Consider the following 20,604-nt stretch of genomic DNA (forward strand, 5'->3'; position numbering starts at 1 on the left):
ATCATTTACAGATAGCCAGGGGAACACTCCAACACTCAGACATCATTTACAGATAGCCAGGGGCACACTCCAACACTCAGACATCATTTACAGATAGCCAGGGGGACAATCCAACACTCAGATATCATTTACAGATAGCCAGGGGCACACTCCAACACTCAGACATCATTTACAGACATCCAGGTGCCCACTCCAACACTCAGACATCATTTACAGATAGCCAGGGGGACACTCCAACACTCAGACATCATTTACAGATAGCCAGGGGGACACTCCAACACTCAGACATCATTTACAGTTAGCCAGGGACACACTCCAACACTCAGACATCATTTACAAACAAAGCATTTGTGTTTAGTGTCCTCCAGATCAGAGGCAGTAGGGACGACCAGGGATGTTCTCTGTTTAGTGAGTCCTCCAGATCAGAGGCAGTAGGGATGACCAGGGATGTTCTCTGTTTAGTGAGTCCTCCAGATCAGAGGCAGTAGGGATGACCAGGGATGTTCTCTGTTTAGTGAGTCCTCCAGATCAGAGGCAGTAGGGATTACCAGGGATGTTCTCTGTTTAGTGAGTCCACCAGATCAGAGGCAGTAGGGATGACCAGGGATGTTCTCTGTTTAGTGAGTCCTCCAGATCAGAGACAGTAGGGACGACCAGGGATGTTCTCTGTTTAGTGAGTCCTCCAGATCAGAGGCAGTAGGGCTGACCAGGGATGTTTACATTTACATTTACATTTAAGTCATTTTAGTGAGTCCTCCAGATCAGAGACAGTAGTGATGACTAGGGATGTTCTCTGTTTAGTGAGTCCTCCAGATCAGAGGCAGTAGGGATGACCAGGGATGTTCTCTGTTTAGTGAGTCCTCCAGATCAGAGGCAGTAGGGATGACCAGGGATGTTCTCTGTTTAGTGAGTCCTCCAGATCAGAGGCAGTAGGGAGGACCAGGGAAGTGTTTGAATTGGAAAATGTTCCTGCCCTGCTAAGCATTCAGAACGTAAAGAATACTTTTGGGTATCAGGGAAAATGTTTCGAGTAAAAAATACATTATTTTATTTACGATTGTAGTGGAGTAAAAGTAAACGTTTTCAAAGATATAAATACTAAAGTAAAAATTACTTAAGTAGTACTTTAAAGTATTTTTACTTCAGTACTTTACACCGCTGGGTAATGGTGTGTGGGTCAGCTGTTGTTTACCCACATCTGCCCCCAATAGTTTGGTACCTCTACACTGTTTTACCTCAGTTAGTTTGGTACCTCTACACTGTTTTACCTCAGTTAGTTTGGTACCTCTACACTGTTTTACCTCAGTTAGTTTGGTACCTCTACACTGTTTTATCTCAGTTAGTTTGGTACCTCTACACTGTTTTATCTCAGTTAGTTTGGTACCTCTACACTGTTTTACCTCAGTTAGTTTGGTACCTCTACACTGTGTTGTACCTCAGTTAGTTTGGTACCTCTACACAGTGTTTTACCTCAGTTAGTTTGGTACCTCTGGTCAGTTTACCATGCTGTTGATGGTCTGGTCAGTTTACCATGCTGTTGATGGTCTGGTCAGTTTACCATGCTGTTGATGGTCTGGTCAGTTTACCATACTGTTGATGGTCTGGTCAGTTTACCATGCTGTTGATGGTCTGGTCAGTTTACCATGCTGTTGATGGTCTGGTCAGTTTACCATAGTGTTGATGGTCTGGTCAGTTTACCATGCTGTTGATGGTCTGGTCAGTTTACCATGCTGTTGAGGGTCTGGTCAGTTTACCATACTGTTGATGGTCTGGTCAGTTTACCATAGTGTTGATGGTCTGGTCAGTTTACCATACTGTTGATGGTCTGGTCAGTTTACCATGCTGTTGATGGTCTGGTCAGTTTACCCTGCTGTTGATGGTCTGGTCAGTTTACCATAGTGTTGATGGTCTGGTCAGTTTACCATACTGTTGATGGTCTGGTCAGTTTACCATGCTGTTGATGGTCTGGTCAGTTTACCCTGCTGTTTATGGTCTGGTCAGTTTACCATGCTGTTTATGGTCTGGTCAGTTTACCCTGCTGTTGATGGTCTGGTCAGTTTACCATGCTGTTTATGGTCTGGTCAGTTTACCATACTGTTGATGGTCTGGTCAGTTTACCCTGCTGTTTATGGTCTGGTCAGTTTACCATGCTGTTGATGGTCTGGTCAGTTTACCATGCTGTTGATGGTCTGGTCAGTTTACCATGCTGTTTATGGTCTGGTCAGTTTACCATGCTGTTGATGGTCCGGTCAGTTTACCCTGCTGTTGATGGTCTGGTCAGTTTACCATGCTGTTTATGGTCTGGTCAGTTTACCCTGCTGTTGATGGTCTGGTCAGTTTACCATGCTGTTTATGGTCTGGTCAGTTTACCCTGCTGTTGATGGTCCGGTCAGTTTACCCTGCTGTTGATGGTCTGGTCAGTTTACCCTGCTGTTTATGGTCTGGTCAGTTTACCCTGCTGTTGATGGTCTGGTCAGTTTACCATACTGTTGATGGTCTGGTCAGTTTACCCTGCTGTTGATGGTCTGGTCAGTTTACCATGCTGTTGATGGTCTGGTCAGTTTACCATGCTGTTGATGGTCTGGTCAGTTTACCCTGCTGTTGATGGTCTGGTCAGTTTACCATGCTGTTGAGGGTCTGGTCAGTGTACCATGCTGTTGATGATCTGGTCAGTTTACCATGCTGTTGATGGTATGGTCAGTTTACCATGCTGTTTATGGTCTGGTCAGTTTACCCTGCTGTTGATGGTCTGGTCAGTTTACCATACTGTTGATGGTCTGGTCAGTTTACCCTGCTGTTGATGGTCTGGTCAGTTTACCCTGCTGTTGATGGTCTGGTCAGTTTACCATACTGTTGATGGTCTGGTCAGTTTACCATACTGTTGATGGTCTGGTCAGTTTACCCTGCTGTTTATGGTCTGGTCAGTTTACCATGCTGTTGATGGTCTGGTCAGTTTACCCTGCTGTTGATGGTCTGGTCAGTTTACCATACTGTTGATGGTCTGGTCAGTTTACCATGCTGTTGATGGTCTGGTCAGTTTACCATGCTGTTGATGGTCTGGTCAGTTTACCATGCTGTTGATGTTCGGTCAGTTTACCCTGCTGTTGATGGTCTGGTCAGTTTACCATGCTGTTTATGGTCTGGTCAGTTTACCCTGCTGTTGATGGTCTGGTCAGTTTACCATGCTGTTTATGGTCTGGTCAGTTTACCCTGCTGTTGATGGTCCGGTCAGTTTACCCTGCTGTTGATGGTCTGGTCAGTTTACCCTGCTGTTTATGGTCTGGTCAGTTTACCCTGCTGTTGATGGTCTGGTCAGTTTACCATACTGTTGATGGTCTGGTCAGTTTACCCTGCTGTTGATGGTCTGGTCAGTTTACCATGCTGTTGATGGTCTGGTCAGTTTACCATGCTGTTGATGGTCTGGTCAGTTTACCCTGCTGTTGATGGTCTGGTCAGTTTACCATGCTGTTGAGGGTCTGGTCAGTGTACCATGCTGTTGATGATCTGGTCAGTTTACCATGCTGTTGATGGTATGGTCAGTTTACCATGCTGTTTATGGTCTGGTCAGTTTACCCTGCTGTTGATGGTCTGGTCAGTTTACCATACTGTTGATGGTCTGGTCAGTTTACCCTGCTGTTGATGGTCTGGTCAGTTTACCCTGCTGTTGATGGTCTGGTCAGTTTACCATACTGTTGATGGTCTGGTCAGTTTACCATACTGTTGATGGTCTGGTCAGTTTACCCTGCTGTTTATGGTCTGGTCAGTTTACCATGCTGTTGATGGTCTGGTCAGTTTACACTGCTGTTGATGGTCTGGTCAGTTTACCATGCTGTTGATGGTCTGGTCAGTTTACCATGCTGTTGATGGTCTGGTCAGTTTACCATACTGTTGATGGTCTGGTCAGTTTACCATACTGTTGATGGTCTGGTCAGTTTACCATGCTGTTGAGGGTCTGGTCAGTTTACCCTGCTGTTGATGGTCTGGTCAGTTTACCATGCTGTTGATGGTCTGGTCAGTTTACCCTGCTGTTGATGGTCTGGTCAGTTTACCCTGCTGTTGATGGTCTGGTCAGTTTACCATGCTGTTGATGGTCTGGTCAGTTTACCATGCTGTTGAGGGTCTGGTCAGTTTACCATAGTGTTTATGGTCTGGTCAGTTTACCCTGCTGTTGATGGTCTGGTCAGTTTACCATGCTGTTGATGGTCTGGTCAGTTTACCCTGCTGTTGATGGTCCGGTCAGTTTACCATGCTGTTGATGGTCTGGTCAGTTTACCCTGCTGTTGATGGTCCGGTCAGTTTACCATAGTGTTGATGGTCTGGTCAGTTTACCCTGCTGTTGATGGTCTGGTCAGTTTACCCTGCTGTTGATGGTCTGGTCAGTTTACCATGCTGTTGATGGTTTATACATTTTTAAAGATTATTTTAAAGATGATTCAAGTTTAAATTACCACATTTACCACAGATTGCCATGGATGACCTGTTATCTCCAGTATTCACACAGCTGCCGATAACGTTATTGAGTTACCTGTCGCTTAGCAACCCTAGTGACAGCTGTTGAAATAGTTTTAGGACTACGTTTTATGGATTGATTGTAAGGATTCTGTTCTTCCAAGATGGGGACCTAGTTCTGTACCGAGACCCCATAGAGATATCTAAAGGTCAATGACATTGATTTGGATTTTGATATCTGTTTATTATTATGAATTATCATGTTGCTACTTGAGGTATTTTGTTGTTGTTGCTTTGTAACATTCCAAACCTCATTGTTCCTCATCGAGATAATGTCCTGCTTGCGTACCTGCATCAACAACCGTAACTCCTGATTGGTTTTAGACTAATGTCCCAAACTTTTAAATCTATCCACACCTGTGCTTCGGTCATTACAAATGGGTGTGTCTGAAATGGGTGTGTCTCGAAATGGGTGTGTCTGGAATGGGTGTGTCTCGAAATGGGTGTGTCTGGAATGGGTGTGTCTGAAATGGGTGTGGCTGGAATGGGTGTGTCTGGAATGGGTGTGTCTCGAAATGGGTGTGTCCGGAATGGGTGTGTCTGGAATGGGTGTGTCTCGAAATGGGTGTGTCTGGAATGGGTGTGTCTGGAATGGGTGTGTCTGGAATGTGTGTGTCTGGAATGTGTGTGTCTGGAATGTGTGTGTCTCGAAATGGGTGTGTCTGGAATGTGTGTGTCTGGAATGTGTGTGTCTGGAATGTGTGTGTCTGGAATGTGTGTGTCTCGAAATGGGTGTGTCTGGAATGTGTGTGTCTGGAATGTGTGTGTCTGGAATGGGTGTGTCTCGAATGGGTGTGTCTCGAAATGGGTGTGTCTCGAAATGGGTGTGTCTGGAATGTGTGTGTCTGGAAAGGGTGTGTCTCGAAATGGGTGTGTCTGGAATGTGTGTGTCTGGAATGTGTGTGTCTGAAATGGGTGTGTCTGGAATGGGTGTGTCTTGAAATGGGTGTGTCTGGAATGGGTGTGTCTGGAATGTCACCCTATTCCGGTTTATAGAGTTAATCAATTTACTTGTGTGTCCTTTGTCTGACACAACTTTTGTCGTTTTTAAAGAATGTCCCTGGTGTCCATGGTAACACCAGGCAATGGGCCAGTATATCTGACCTCTGACCTTGTGTTTCCATCAGCCAATAGGGGCTCAGAGAGAGACCAGAGAGATATCACCCCCTTCACTGGTACAGCTGACTGAACTACTGGGGGACAAAGTGAACACACTCTGAAAGACTGTCTCACTAGACGAACAGGTAACCTGACACACACACACATGCACGCACGCACGCACACACACACACACACACACACACACACACACACACACACACACACACACACACACACACACACACACACACACACCTGAACAGCACAGTAAATACCACGTATCGTTTTTATTGTTCTTGCAAGACAACCAAACGTTACTATCCCAGGCTGATAGCTATCTTGTTTTGGGGTTACTGGCCTCTTGGTTACCATCAGACATGTCCACAGAGAGAGGTAACCGGGTCTGGTTACCATCAGAGAGGGGTAACAGGGTCTGGTTACCATCAGAGAGGGGTAACAGGGTCTGGTTACCATCAGAGAGGGGTAACCGGGTCTGGTTACCATTAGAGAGGGGTAACCGGGTCTGGTTACCATTAGAGAGGGGTAACCGGGTCTGGTTACCATTAGAGAGGGTTAACAGGGTCTGGTTACCATCAGAGAGGGGTGACAGGGTCTGGTTACCATCAGAGAGGGGTGACAGGGTCTGGTTACCATCAGAGAGGGGTGACAGGGTCTGGTTACCATAAGAGAGGGGTGACAGGGTCTGGTTACCATCAGAGAGGGGTAACAGGGTCTGGTTACCATAAGAGAGGGGTGACAGGGGTCTGGTTACCATCAGAGAGGGGTGACAGGGTCTGGTTACCATCAGAGAGGGGTGACAGGGTCTGGTTACCATCAGAGAGGGGTAACAGGGTCTGGTTACCATCAGAGAGCGGTGACAGGGGTCTGGTTACCATCAGAGAGGGGTGACAGGGTCTGTTTACCATCAGAGAGGGGTGACGGGGTTTGGTTACCATCAGAGAGGGGTGACAGGGTCTGGTTACCATCAGAGAGGGGTGACAGGGTCTGTTTACCATCAGAGAGGGGTGACAGGGGTCTGGTTACCATCAGAGAGGGGTGACAGGGTCTGTTTACCATCAGAGAGGGGTGACAGGGGTCTGGTTACCATCAGAGAGGGGTGACAGGGTCTGGTTACCATCAGAGAGGGGTGACAGGGGTCTAGTTACCATCAGAGAGGGGTGACAGGGTCTGTTTACCATCAGAGAGGGGTGACGGGGGTCTGGTTACCATCAGAGAGGGTGACAGGGTCTGGTTACCATCAGAGAGGGGTGACAGGGTCTGGTTACCATAAGAGAGAGGTGACAGGGTCTGGTTACAATCAGAGAGGGGTAACAGGGTCTGGTTACCATAAGAGAGGGGTGACAGGGGTCTGGTTACCATCAGAGAGGGGTGACGGGGTCTGGTTACCATCAGAGAGGGGTGACGGGGGTCTGGTTACCATCAGAGAGGGGTGACGGGAGTCTGGTTACCATCAGAGAGGGGTGACGGGGGTCTGGTTACCATCAGAGAGGGGTGACGGGGTCTGGTTACCATCAGAGAGGGGTGACGGGGGTCTGGTTACCATCAGAGAGGGGTAACAGGGGTCTGGTTACCATCAGACAGACATGTCCACAGAGAGGGGTAACAGGGGTCCCATCAGAGAGGGGTAACAGGGGTCCCATCAGAGAGGGGTGACGGGGTCTGGTTACCATCAGAGAGGGGTGACGGGGGTCTGGTTACCATCAGAGAGGGGTGACAGGGTCTGTTTACCATCAGAGAGGGGTAACAGGGGTCTGGTTACCATCAGAGAGGGGTAACAGGGGTCTGGTTACCATCAGAGAGGGGTGACAGGGTCTGGTTACCATCAGAGAGGGGTGACAGGGGTCTGGTTACCATCAGAGAGGGGTAACAGGGGTCTGGTTACCATCAGAGAGGGGTGACATGGTCTGGTTACCATCAGAGAGGGGTAACAGGGGTCTGGTTACCATCAGAGAGGGGTGACAGGGGTCTGGTTACCATCAGAGAGGGGTAACAGGGGTCTGGTTACCATCAGACAGACATGTCCACAGAGAGGGGGTAAGGTGGGTGCACCTGTTCTGGTCTGTCTGCACCTGTTCTGGTCTGTCTGCACCTGTTCTGGTCTGTCTGCACCTGTTCTGGTCTGTCTGCACCTGTTCTGGTCTGTCTGCACCTGTTCTGGTCTGTCTGCACCTGTTCTGGTCTGTCTGCACCTGGTCTGGTCTGTCTGCACCTGGTCTGGTCTGTCTGCACCTGTTCTGGTCTGTCTGCACCTGTTCTGGTCTGTCTGCACCTGGTCTGGTCAGTCTGCATCTGGTCTGGTATGTCTGGAAGGTTGGGATCCACCCACAACTGGGGAAAGCTATTTGAAATGATGTCATCTTTATTCTCCCTAGGCAATGTCTCACCTAGTTTCCACTTAGGGCAGTGCCATTTCAAACCGTTTTCCCCGGCCAGGACACGTGTGCTCCCTCAACAACAGACAACAGACTGTTTCTAAAGACACTCACAGTGACTCAATCTAGCATGATAAACGTTGATTTGATTTCGATGCTGATTGATGTCTGTGCTCTACAGATAGTGAAAATGGGTCTGAGAGATCTGGCTCTGTTGAAGTGTGCTGGAACGTTCAAGTCAAAATGTACGAGTTTATTCAGTTACAAACCAAGGTCTCTGTATTAGGAATGAATACAAGGCCTCCCTGCTTTCATTGTTCTTTATAGCCGCGCTGTCGATAAAGACTGGGATTTCATCTCACACACCAGACTTTCTAGGTACGTAGAAGTCACACGTATCTGGTGCGATGACTGTATGTTTGGCGAAATCCATCTTTATTAGCCCTGAGCGATCAGTGGTTTTTGAGGTCGGTTCGGTTTCAGTTCGATTATTTAAAAAAAAAAATCTGAATTTTCTATTGTGGTTCAGATTTTATTTTATTTTTACATTAAATGCACTATGCATTGTGCGTGTTGAATGATGTAACAAGACAGAATAAAACAATGAATTAAAGTCCCATGATGGTCGTGACTGTCCATTACTGCTGATCTCTCATTAACCTTAATTTATTCACATGACTTTACTTTAATCAAATAGTTCAGTTGTTGTGTATATTACATTAGTTATATATATATAATATATTACATTAGTTATATATATATATAATATATTACATTCGTTTTATATATATAATATATTACTTTCATTTTATATATATAATATATTATATTAGTTTTATATATATATAATATATTGCATTAGTTATATATATAATATATTACATTAGTTATATATATAATGTATTACATTAGTTATATATATAATGTATTACATTAGTTATATATATATAATATATTACATTAGTTATATATATATAATATATTACATTAGTTATTTATATATACTATATTACATTAGTTATATATATATATATAATATATTACATTAGTTATATATATATATATATATAATATATTACATTAGTTATACAATATATGACATTAGTATTGTATATATATAATATATTACATTAGTTATATATATAATATATTACATTAGTTATATATATATATATATATATATATATAATATATTTCATTAGTCATATATATATATAATATATTACATTAGTTACATATATGGGGCGGCAGGGTAGCCTAGTGGTTAGAGCGTTCCTAGGCCGTCATTGAAAATTAGAATTTGTTCTTAACTGACTTGCCTAGTTAAATAAAGGTAAAATAAATAAATATATAAAATATATTACATTAGTTATATATTTATATATATATATATAATATTTTACATGAGTTTTATACATATAAAATGTATTACATTAGTTTTATTTCATGACTTTATTTTTTCATTCCAAGTCATCATCTCATCTGAGTAGAGCTGCTGTCTGACAAAATCACTATTTTAGTAGTTCTTCAATGCAACCTTTCTCTATGTATCCCCTCTTGATCGCACTCCAGAGAAAAACTGTGCAACGTGCACATTGAGCAAAACATATTTTTTTATAATAATAATAATGAAATGGAATTCAAATAATTGAACCTACTTAGGTCAATTAGTTGTTTATAAAATGGAAAAATAAGCAACATTTTAGTTAATCGCTCAGCACTAAAATTTCTTCAGGTATTTTGTTAAAAAGAATAAAAACACAACACTATGCCAATGCACATGAATCTAAAATTAGCGTAAAGAGTCCTTCGCATTGTCGGGTACTAGTGGGTAACTAGCCCCTAGGGAAACTGCCCCCCCCCCACAACATTATCACCAAATTATTTCCCCAACATTTTCCCTGGCTGCCACTATTCTGTCTCAACATCAAAAATGTCCTCTGTGTCATCACAACTTTTTGAGAAATTTCAACAAAACGATTTTGTGGTATGCAGATCGATTTTTTTTTTAATTTAGAAAAAGTTGTAGATATATTTCAATGAAGTTAGAGCTATATATTTGTTTTAAATATACAAGTAGGAAAGACTTAAGATAAGTAATTTCTACCACTGTATTATACAACTGTATTATACCACTGTGTTCTACCACTGTGTTCTACCACTGTGTTCTACCACTGTGTTCTACCACTGAATTATACCACTGTATTATACCACTGTGTTCTACCACTGTATTATACCACTGTTGTCAGGACCCGGTTTCGAACCTGGGTCTCCGGAGTGAGAAACAGTCACTTAACCAACTGAGCCACGAATAGACAGCAGAACCCAGAAGATGAGGCAGACACAGCAGTACTTAAGACGGTGTATTTAATAAAGAAAAAATCCTAAAATACAAAAAATGGCAAATCCAAAAGGTGGTAGGTAAAACACAAAAAGACCTCAAAAGAAACTCACCAAAAATAAACAAAAACAAAAAACAGAATACCACAAGAACGTCACCCGGAATCGACAAGAGCACACAGAACACTAGGGCAGGGTGCTAACATACAAACACAGAGCACAGAACTGAGGGAAACAAAGGGTTTAAATACAATCAGGGGAAACGAGACACAGGTGCAAATAATAATGGGAATCAAGGGAAAACATAGGGACAAAAAGCACAATGGGGGCATCTACTGACCAAAACCCGGAACAACCCTGGCCAAATCCTGACAGAATCCCCCCCCTAGGAACGGCTCCTGACGTTCCTACCAGCTCTCTCAGGGTGGAGGACCCTGAACTGACGAATGAGGTCAGGGTCCAGGATGTCTTTGGCAGGAACCCAGGAGCGCTCCTCAGGACCGTAGCCTTCCCAGTCCACCAGATACTGCCAGGACCGCTGCACCCGGCGGGAATCCAGTATCCGGTGGACGGTATAAGCCGGGGCTGGCCTCCAATGACACGAGGCGGAGGGGGAGGTCTGTCTGCCGGGACAAGGGGAGAAAAAACAACAGGTTTTAACAATGACACATGAAATGTGGGATTAATCTTAAGGGATCTGGGTAAGTGTAGGCGATAAGAAACTGGGTTAACTCTCCTGGCAACCTTGAAGGGACCGATGTATTTTTGGGACAGCTTGCGAGACTCCACCCGTAGAGGTAAGTCTCTTGTGGAGAGCCAGACTCTCTGGCCGGGGCGCAGGGTAGGCCCGGGACGGCGACGTCTGTTGGCTTGTTGTTGATACCTCTGTGAGGAACGCATCAGATTAAGACGGGTCTTCCTCCACATAAGCCGACAGCGTCTGACGAACCTCAAGGCTGAAGGCACTCTGACTTCTGCCTCCTGGTCCGGGAACAATGGAGGAGCATAGCCAAACTGACACTCGTGCGGGGACATACCAGTGGAGGAGGAGCGCAAGGTGTTGTGCGCGTATTCGGCCCAAACAATAAAGGATGACCATGTGGACGGGTTGTCACGAGTCATACATCGGAGGGTGGTTTCCAGCTCTTGATTCATCCTCTCTGTTTGGCCGTTGGACTCCGGATGGTACCCTGAAGATAGACTGGCAGAAGCCCCCATGAGTTGGCAGAAGGCCTTCCAAAACCTTGAGGCGAACTGGGGACCTCTGTCAGAAACCACATCTTGAGGAATGCCGAAGACTCGGAACACATGATTAATTACCAACTCAGCCGTTTCCTTGGCAGAAGGTAACTTAGTCAGAGGGACGAACCTGGCCGCCTTTGAAAACCTGTCGATTATGACTAGGATAGTAGTATTGCCATGGGATGGAGGAAGTCCAGTAATAAAGTCCAATGAGATATGGGACCAGGGTCTGTGGGGAACAGGTAAAGGGTGAAGGAGTCCTTGAGGGCGGAGGTGAGAAGATTTGCCCTGGCAGCACACGGGGCAGGCATTGACGAAAGTGGCAACGTCTTCTCTTATGGTAGGCCACCAGAACTTACGCTGGATGAACTCCAAGGTGCGACCTACGCCCGGATGACAGGTGAGGCGAGAGGAGTGCCCCCACAGAAGGACCTGAGTCCTCACTGCCTTGGGGACAAACAACCGATTGGCAGGGCCTCCTTTAGGGTCCGGTTCGCTAGCTTGAGCACGTCTCACGGTATCCTCAACTTGCCACGAGATCGGAGCCACAATCTTAGCAGCAGGAAGGACAGGCATGTCCGTGTCATCTCGAATGGCAGGAGCGTAGACTCGGGACAGGGCATCCGGTTTGAGATTCTTCGACCCGGGCCGATAGGTGAGGATAAACTGGAATCGATTGAAGAAAAGAGACCATCTAGCTTGTCTAGAGTTCAATCGCTTCGCCTGCTGGATATACTCCAGATTTTTGTGGTCCGTGTAAGCACTTGAAACGGGTGAGAAGCCCCCTCGAGCCAGTGTCTCCATTCCTTCAATGCCATCTTAACCGCTAGGAGTTCACGATCCCCCACATCGTAGTTCCTCTCAGTCGGGGTAAGCCGGTGTGAGAAGAAAGCGCACGGATGAAGCTTCTTGTCTTCACCCTCTGAGACAGGACAGCTCCAACACCAACCTCTGATGCGTCTACCTCCACCACAAATGGTTCATCCGTAGTCGGTAGTATCAGGATGGGAGCAGAGAGGATGCGCTGCTTGAGTCCTTGGAAGGCCGTCTCAGCTTCTCTTCCCCCAAAAAACCTTGCATTGCCACCTTTGGTTAAAGCTGAGAGAGGAGCTGCCACCAAACTGAAGTTCTTGATGAACTTGCGGTAAAAGTTTGTGAAGCCCAGGAAACGCTGAACATCCTTAACGGATTTGGGGGTGGGCCAATCCGCTACCGCCCCTACCTTCCTAGGGTCCATTTGGATTCGACCGGGTTCCACTACAAATCCCAGGAATTGTACTCGGGATGAATGGAATTCACATTTTTCCGGCTTAACGTACAGATGGCTGTCCAGGAGGCGTTTGAGTACTTGTCTGACATGCTTAGTGTGTTCTTGAAGGAGCTCGAAAAGATGAGGATGTCATCCAAGTAAACGAACACAAATATGTTAAGCATATCCCTAAGCACATCGTTTATGAGCGCTTGGAACACCGCTGGGGCGTTGGTCAGGCCGAAAGGCATCACCAAGTATTCATAGTGACCAGTAGGCGTGTTGAAAGCGGTCTTCCACTCGTCACCAGGTCTGATCCGCACAAGATGGTATGCGTTCCGCAGGTCAAGCTTAGTGAAAACAACTGCTTCCTGGAGCAGCTCGAAGGCTGTGGCCATAAGGGTAGCGGGTAACGGTTACGGACGGTTATGTCATTGAGTCCCCGGTAGTCGATGCAAGGACGTAATCCACCATCTTTCTTGGCCACAAAGAAAAACCCTGCTCCCGCCGGGGAGGTGGATGGACGCATGAGGCCTGCTTCCAGAGCGTCCTTGATGTAGGTATCCATAGCAGCTCGTTCGGGTGGAGATAGGGAAAAGATCCGACCCCTGGGGGGCAAGTGCCCGGAAACAGGTCGATGGGGCAATCGTAAGGTCTATGGGGTGGTAGCATGGTGGCCCTCTGTTTGCTAAACACCAGTTTGAGGTCATGGTAACACTCGGGAACTCGGGTCAGGTCGATGGATTCTAAAGACTCGGGAGTAGAACTCGGGAATTCTGGAAAATACAAGTAGCTTGGCACGTAGGACCCCACTGCTTGATAGTGCCCACAGACCAGTCGATGTGAGGGTTATGGCTGTGAAGCCAGGGGTATCCAAGGACGAGAGGGAACTCGGAACAGGAGATCAAATGAAAGTTCATCAATTCCTGGTGTTGTGAAACTGAAAGTCTCAAGGAGGTAGTGACATGAGTGACAAGTCCAGATCCCAAAGGGCTTCCATCCAATGTAGTAACCCTCATGGGGTCACTTAGAGGTTCAGAGGGAACGCCATTCTCCTTCGCCCAGACACCATCCATGAAGTTACCTGCGGCTCCAGAGTCTACCAAGGCTTGAAGGTGAAGCTTGTGGTTGTCCCAGGAGAGGGTGACTGGAATGAGCAGACGGGAGTTGGACGGATGGGAGGAGGTTATGTTTCCCGTTACAGTTCCCCCGGTCTGTACGGGACAGAGCGTTTCCCTGGAGCCCGGGACACGTGGAACGGAAATGGCCCGGTTTGCCGCAATATAGACAGCGTCGCTCCCTCATCCGGCGGTCTCTCTCAGCCTGGGAGATGCGTCCAATCTGCATGGGTTCCGGTGGAGCCAGCGATGATAAAGGTGGGGACTCGGAGCTGGGACTGATAGGGGCTAGAGGTCTACGGTTGAGTTCTCTCTCTCAGACGCTGGTCAATGCGTGAGGCCAACTTGATCAGGACTCGAGATTGTCCGGTGGTTCCCGAGTGGCCAGTTCATCTTGGATAGTGTCGGAAAGGCCTTTCAGAAAGCACACCGTGAGCGCCTCGTTGTTCCAGCCACTCGCTGCTGCCACCGTGCGGAACTGGATGGCATAGTCCGTCACGCTGCGCCAACCTTGATGGAGAGTCAGGAGCTGTTTGGCTGAGTCAGAACCACTGCTTGGGCCTTGAAACACTCGTTTGAATTCCTCAGCAAAGGCAGAGTAGCTGGCACAGCAGGAACTATGGGCATCCCACACAGCAGTAGCCCAGGCCAGGGCTTTTTCCGACAGCAGGGTGATGATATATGCGATCTTAGACCGGTCGGTGGGAAACGACGAGGGTTGCAGCTCAAAGGAGAGAGAACATTGAGTGAGAAACCCTTTACAAGCACTTGGATCACCTGAGAACCGTTGGGGAGGTGGAAGACGTGGTTCAGCCAGGGGGTTAACTGCCATGGGTTCGTGAACTTGAGGTACTGGGACGGGAACTGTTGCGGGGGTAAGTCGATCAGATATTTGCTTAATGGAAGTCAGCATCTCCGACAGAAGATGAGAATGTCTAGCCATTAAGGCCTCTTGCTGAACCAGGGCGGCTTCGTGGCGTTGGACAGTCTCCTGGTGGTGGGACAGCGTGGCAAAAAGGTCCTGGGAACTGGCTGCCTCTGGTTCATTTTGGCTCTGTGTTTCTGTCAGGACCCGATTTCGAACCTGGGTCTCCGGAGTGAGAAACAGTCACTTAACCAACTGAGCCACGAATAGACAGCAGAACCCAGAAGATGAGGCAGACACAGCAGTACTTAAGACGGTGTATTTAATAAAGAAAAATCCTAAAATACAAAAAATGGCAAATCCAAAAGGTGGTAGGTAAAACACAAAAAGACCTCAAAAGAAACTCACCAAAAATAAACAAAAACAAAAAACAGAATACCACAAGAACGTCACCCGGAATCGACAAGAGCACACAGAACACTAGGGCAGGGTGCTAACATACAAACACAGAGCACAGAATGTATTATACCACTGTATTATACCACTGTGTTCTACCACTGTATTATACCACTGTGTTCTACCACTGTGTTCTACCACTGTATTATACCACTGTATTATATTACTGTATTATACCACTGTGTTCTACCACTGTGTTCTACCACTGTATTATACCACTGTTCTACCACTGTATTATACCACTGTATTATATTACTGTATTATACCACTGTGTTCTACCACTGTATTATACCACTGTGTTCTACCACTGTATTATACCACTGTGTTCTACCACTGTATTATACCACTGTATTATACCACTGAATTATACCACTGTGTTCTACCACTGTATTATACCACCCCTTTATGGTTATGAAAGTGTTTCTACCTGTCATTTAGACAATGACTCGTCCGGTTAGCGCTAGTTTATGCTAATTTGCTAGCTAGAAGCTTCACTAGCAGTAAATGCTAGCCAGCTAGCTAGTTAGCATAAGCTGCTAGTAGTGCTAGCTAACAACCTTGCGACCAGATCGTCTGAGGTAAAATACATTAAAAAAAATATAACGTAACTGAATTGCAGTTCTAAATGTTTCCACTAGTGGCTGATAGCTTTACAGTTAAAGCTACTTTATAGCCTTTTAGATATTTTACACAGCATTTAATGTCATATAGCTAAATAGCTAGCTACATTTTTAAGAGAGCTTTTCAATTGGCATCTTTTCCACTGTTTTCAGTCACAAGTGGGAATTAGGTGTGAACAGTGCAGGAGGGGGGCTCATGAGTTGTGTTCCAATTTTACTGGGGATAACTTTATTTGTGACCTATTTACAAATAACAAATTCGAAGAAGAGTTCAGTGTATGAAGGCCTAATGTTCTACCTGTACCTTTATATCTAGCCACTGTGGAACGTGAGAACATTTCCATCGACAACCACTGTGTTCTACCACTGTATTATACCACTGTATTATACCACTGCATTTTATTACTGTATTATACCACTGTATTATATTACTGTATTATACCACTGTATTATACCACAGTATTATACAACTGTGTTCTACCACTGTATTATATTACTGTATTATACTACTGTGTTCTACCACTGAAATATACCACTGTATTATACCACAATATTAAACCAATGAATTATACCACTGTATTATACCACTGTATTATATTACTGTATTATACCACTGTATTATACCACTGTATTATACCACTGTATTATACCACTGTATTATACCACTGTATTATACCACAATATTAAACAATGAATTATACCACTGTATTATACCACAATATTAAACCAATGAATTATACCACTGTATTATACCACAATATTAAACCAATGAATTATACCACTGTATTATACCACTGTATTATATTACTGTATTATACCACTGTATTATACCACTGTATTATACCACTGTATTATACCACTGTATTATTCTACCACTGAACTATACCACTGTATTATACCACTGTATTATACAACAGAATTAAACCAACTGAATTATACCACTGTATTATACCACTGTATTATATGTTTACTGTATTATACCACTGTATTATACCACTGTATTATACCACTGTATTATACCACTGTGTTCTACCACTGTATTATACCACTGTATTATACCACTGTATTACCATATTATACTGTGTTCTACCACTGTATTATACCACTGTATTATACCACTGCATTTTATTACTGTATTATACCACTGTATTATACCACTGTATTATACCACTGTATTATACCACTGTGTTCTACCACTGAATTATACCACTGTGTTCTACCACTGTATTATACCACTGTGTTCTACCACTGTATTATACCACTGTATTATATTACTGTATTATATTACTGTATTATACCACTGTATTATACTGGTTTACCACTGTATTATACCACTGTATTATACCACTGTATTATATTACTGTATTATATTACTGTATTATACCACTGTATTATACCACTGTATTATACCACTGTATTATATTACTGTATTATATTACTGTATTATACCACTGTATTATACCACTGTATTATATTACTGTAATATACCACTGTATTATACCACTGTATTATATTACTGTATTATACCACTGTATTATACCATAGTATTATACCACTGTATTATACCACTGTGTTCTACCACTGTATTTATACTGTATTATATTACTGTATTATACCACTGTATTATATTACTGTATTATACCACTGTATTATATTACTGTATTATACCACTGTATTATATTACTGTATTATACCACTGTGTTCTACACTGTATTATACCAATGTATTATATTACTGTATTATACCACTGTATTATATTACTGTATTATACCACTGTATTATATTACTGTATTATACCATAGTATTATATTACTGTATTATACCACTGTATTATACCACTGTATTATACCACTGTATTATACCACTGTATTATACCACTGTATTATACCACTGTATTATACTGTATTATACTGTATTATATTACTGTATTATACCACAGTATTATACCACTGTATTATACCACTGTATTATACCACTGTATTATAATACTGTATTATACCACTGTATTATACCACTGTATTATACCACTGTATTATATTACTGTATTATACCAATGTATTATACCACTGTATTATACCACTGTATTATACCACTGTATTATACCACTGTATTATACCACTGTATTATACCACTGTATTATACCACTGTATTATATTACTGTATTATACCACTGTATTATATTACTGTATTATACCACTGTATTATATTACTGTATTATACCACTGTATTATATCACTGTATTATACCACTGTATTATACCACTGTATTATACCACTGTATTATACCACTGTATTATAACACTGTGTTATACCACTGTATTATATTACTGTATTATACCACTGTATTATACCACTGTATTATTACTGTATTATACCATAGTATTATATTACTGTATTATACCACTGTATTATACCACAGTATTATACCACTGTATTATACTACTGTGTTCTACCACTGTATTATATTACTGTATTATACCACTGTATTATATCACTGTATTATATTACTGTATTATACCACTGTATTATACCACTGTATTATACCACTGTATTATACCACTGTATTATACCACTGTATTCTGTATTATATTACTGTATTATACCACTGTGTTATTACCACTGTATTATACCACTGTATTATACCATAGTATTATATTACTGTATTATACCACTGTATTATACACTGTATTATATTACTGTATTATATTACTGTATTATACCACTGTATTATATTACTGTATTATATTACTGTATTATACCACTGTATTTATTACCATATTACTGTATTATACCACTGTATTATACCATAGTATTATATTACTGTATTATACCACTGTATTATACCACTGTATTATACCATAGTATTATATTACTGTATTATACCACTGTATTATACCATAGTATTATATTACTGTATTATACCACTGTATTATATTACTGTATTATATTACTGTATTATACCACTGTATTATACCACTGTATTATACCATAGTATTATATTACTGTATTATTCCACAGTATTATACCACTGTATTATACCACTGTATTATACCACTGTATTATATTACTGTATTATAGTACTATATTATACCACTGTATTATACCACTGTATTATATTACTGTATTATATTACTGTATTACACCACCTATGCTCCCTCTACTTGGTGATCACCTGATGTGGATTGTGGATGTGCTGCTGGGTGTGGCTTCAAAGCTGCCAACAGAACAAAACAAAACCTGACTAACAGCTTTCAGACTGGTACTTGAATGCTGATGATTAATGTAAATGATTTTCAAAGCACTTACCTGCATTAAATATATTTCTCTAAGTATAGGTTTGGGACCAGTTACCTGGCATGACCCTACTTAAATTACAGAAACCAACACAACATACCTTTTTTCGTGACTGTTTGACACCACTACACCTTGACACCACTACACCACTACACCACTACACCATGAGACCACTACACCACTACACCATGACACCACTACACCACTACACCACTACACAACTACACCATGACACCACTACACCACTACACCATGACACCACTACACCACTACACCACTACACCACTAAACCATGACACCACTACACCACTACACCATGACACCACTACACCATGACACCACTACACCACTACACCATGACACCACTACACCACCACACCATGACACCACTACACCATGACACCACTACACCATGACACCACTACACCACTACACCATGACACCACTACACCACTACACCATGACACCACTACACCATGACACCACTACACCACTACACCATGCCACCACTACACCACTACACCACTACACCACTACACCATGACACCACTACACCACTACACCATGACACCACAACACCACCACACCATGATACCACCACACCACTACACCACTACACCACTACACCATGACACCACTACACCACTACACCACTACACCATGACACCACTACACCACTACACCATGAGACCACTACACCACTACACCATGACACCACTACACCACTACACCACTACACCATGACACCACTACACCACTACACCACGACACCACTACACCACTACACCACTAAACCATGACACCACTACACCACTACACCATGACACCACTACACCACAACACCATGACACCACTACACCATGACACCACTACACCACTACACCATGACACCACTACACCATGACACCACTACACCATGACACCACTACACCATGACACCACTACACCACTACACCATGACACCACTACACAATGACACCACTACACCATGACACACCACTGCCACCACTACATGACACCACTACACCATGACACCACCACTACACCACTACACCACTACACCACCACACCATGATACCACTACACCACTACACCATGACACTGCTACACCACTACACCATGACACCACTACACCACTACACCACTACACCATGACACCACTACACCACTACACCATGACACCACTACACCACTACACCATGAGACCACTGCACCACTACACCATGACACCACTACACCACTACACCATGACACCACTACACCACTACACCACCACGCCAATACACAATGACACCACTACACCATGACACCACTACACCATGACACCACCACACCATGACACCACTACACCACTACACCATGACACCACTACACCATGACACCACCACACCATGACACCGCTACACCACTACACCATG

At 43.6% G+C, this 20,604-nt stretch overlaps 1 protein-coding gene across 2 annotated transcripts in view; it reads left to right on the forward strand.

Annotated features, from left to right (window-relative positions):
* Positions 1-20,604, forward strand: part of LOC135518423 (cingulin-like protein 1) — a 115,317-nt gene that overhangs the window by 38,074 nt on the left and 56,639 nt on the right. Inside the window, exon 2 of one of the 2 annotated variants that reach the window (XM_064943595.1) lies at positions 5,637-5,753. The exons of the other annotated variant lie outside the window; for it this stretch is intronic. The gene's annotated coding sequence lies outside the window, so the exon portion shown is untranslated. The remainder of the gene's footprint in view (positions 1-5,636; positions 5,754-20,604) is intronic. 2 annotated transcript variants of the gene reach the window in all.

Source organism: Oncorhynchus masou, chromosome 28 (assembly GCF_036934945.1).
Source record: "Oncorhynchus masou masou isolate Uvic2021 chromosome 28, UVic_Omas_1.1, whole genome shotgun sequence".
Taxonomy (NCBI): Eukaryota; Metazoa; Chordata; class Actinopteri; order Salmoniformes; family Salmonidae; genus Oncorhynchus; species Oncorhynchus masou.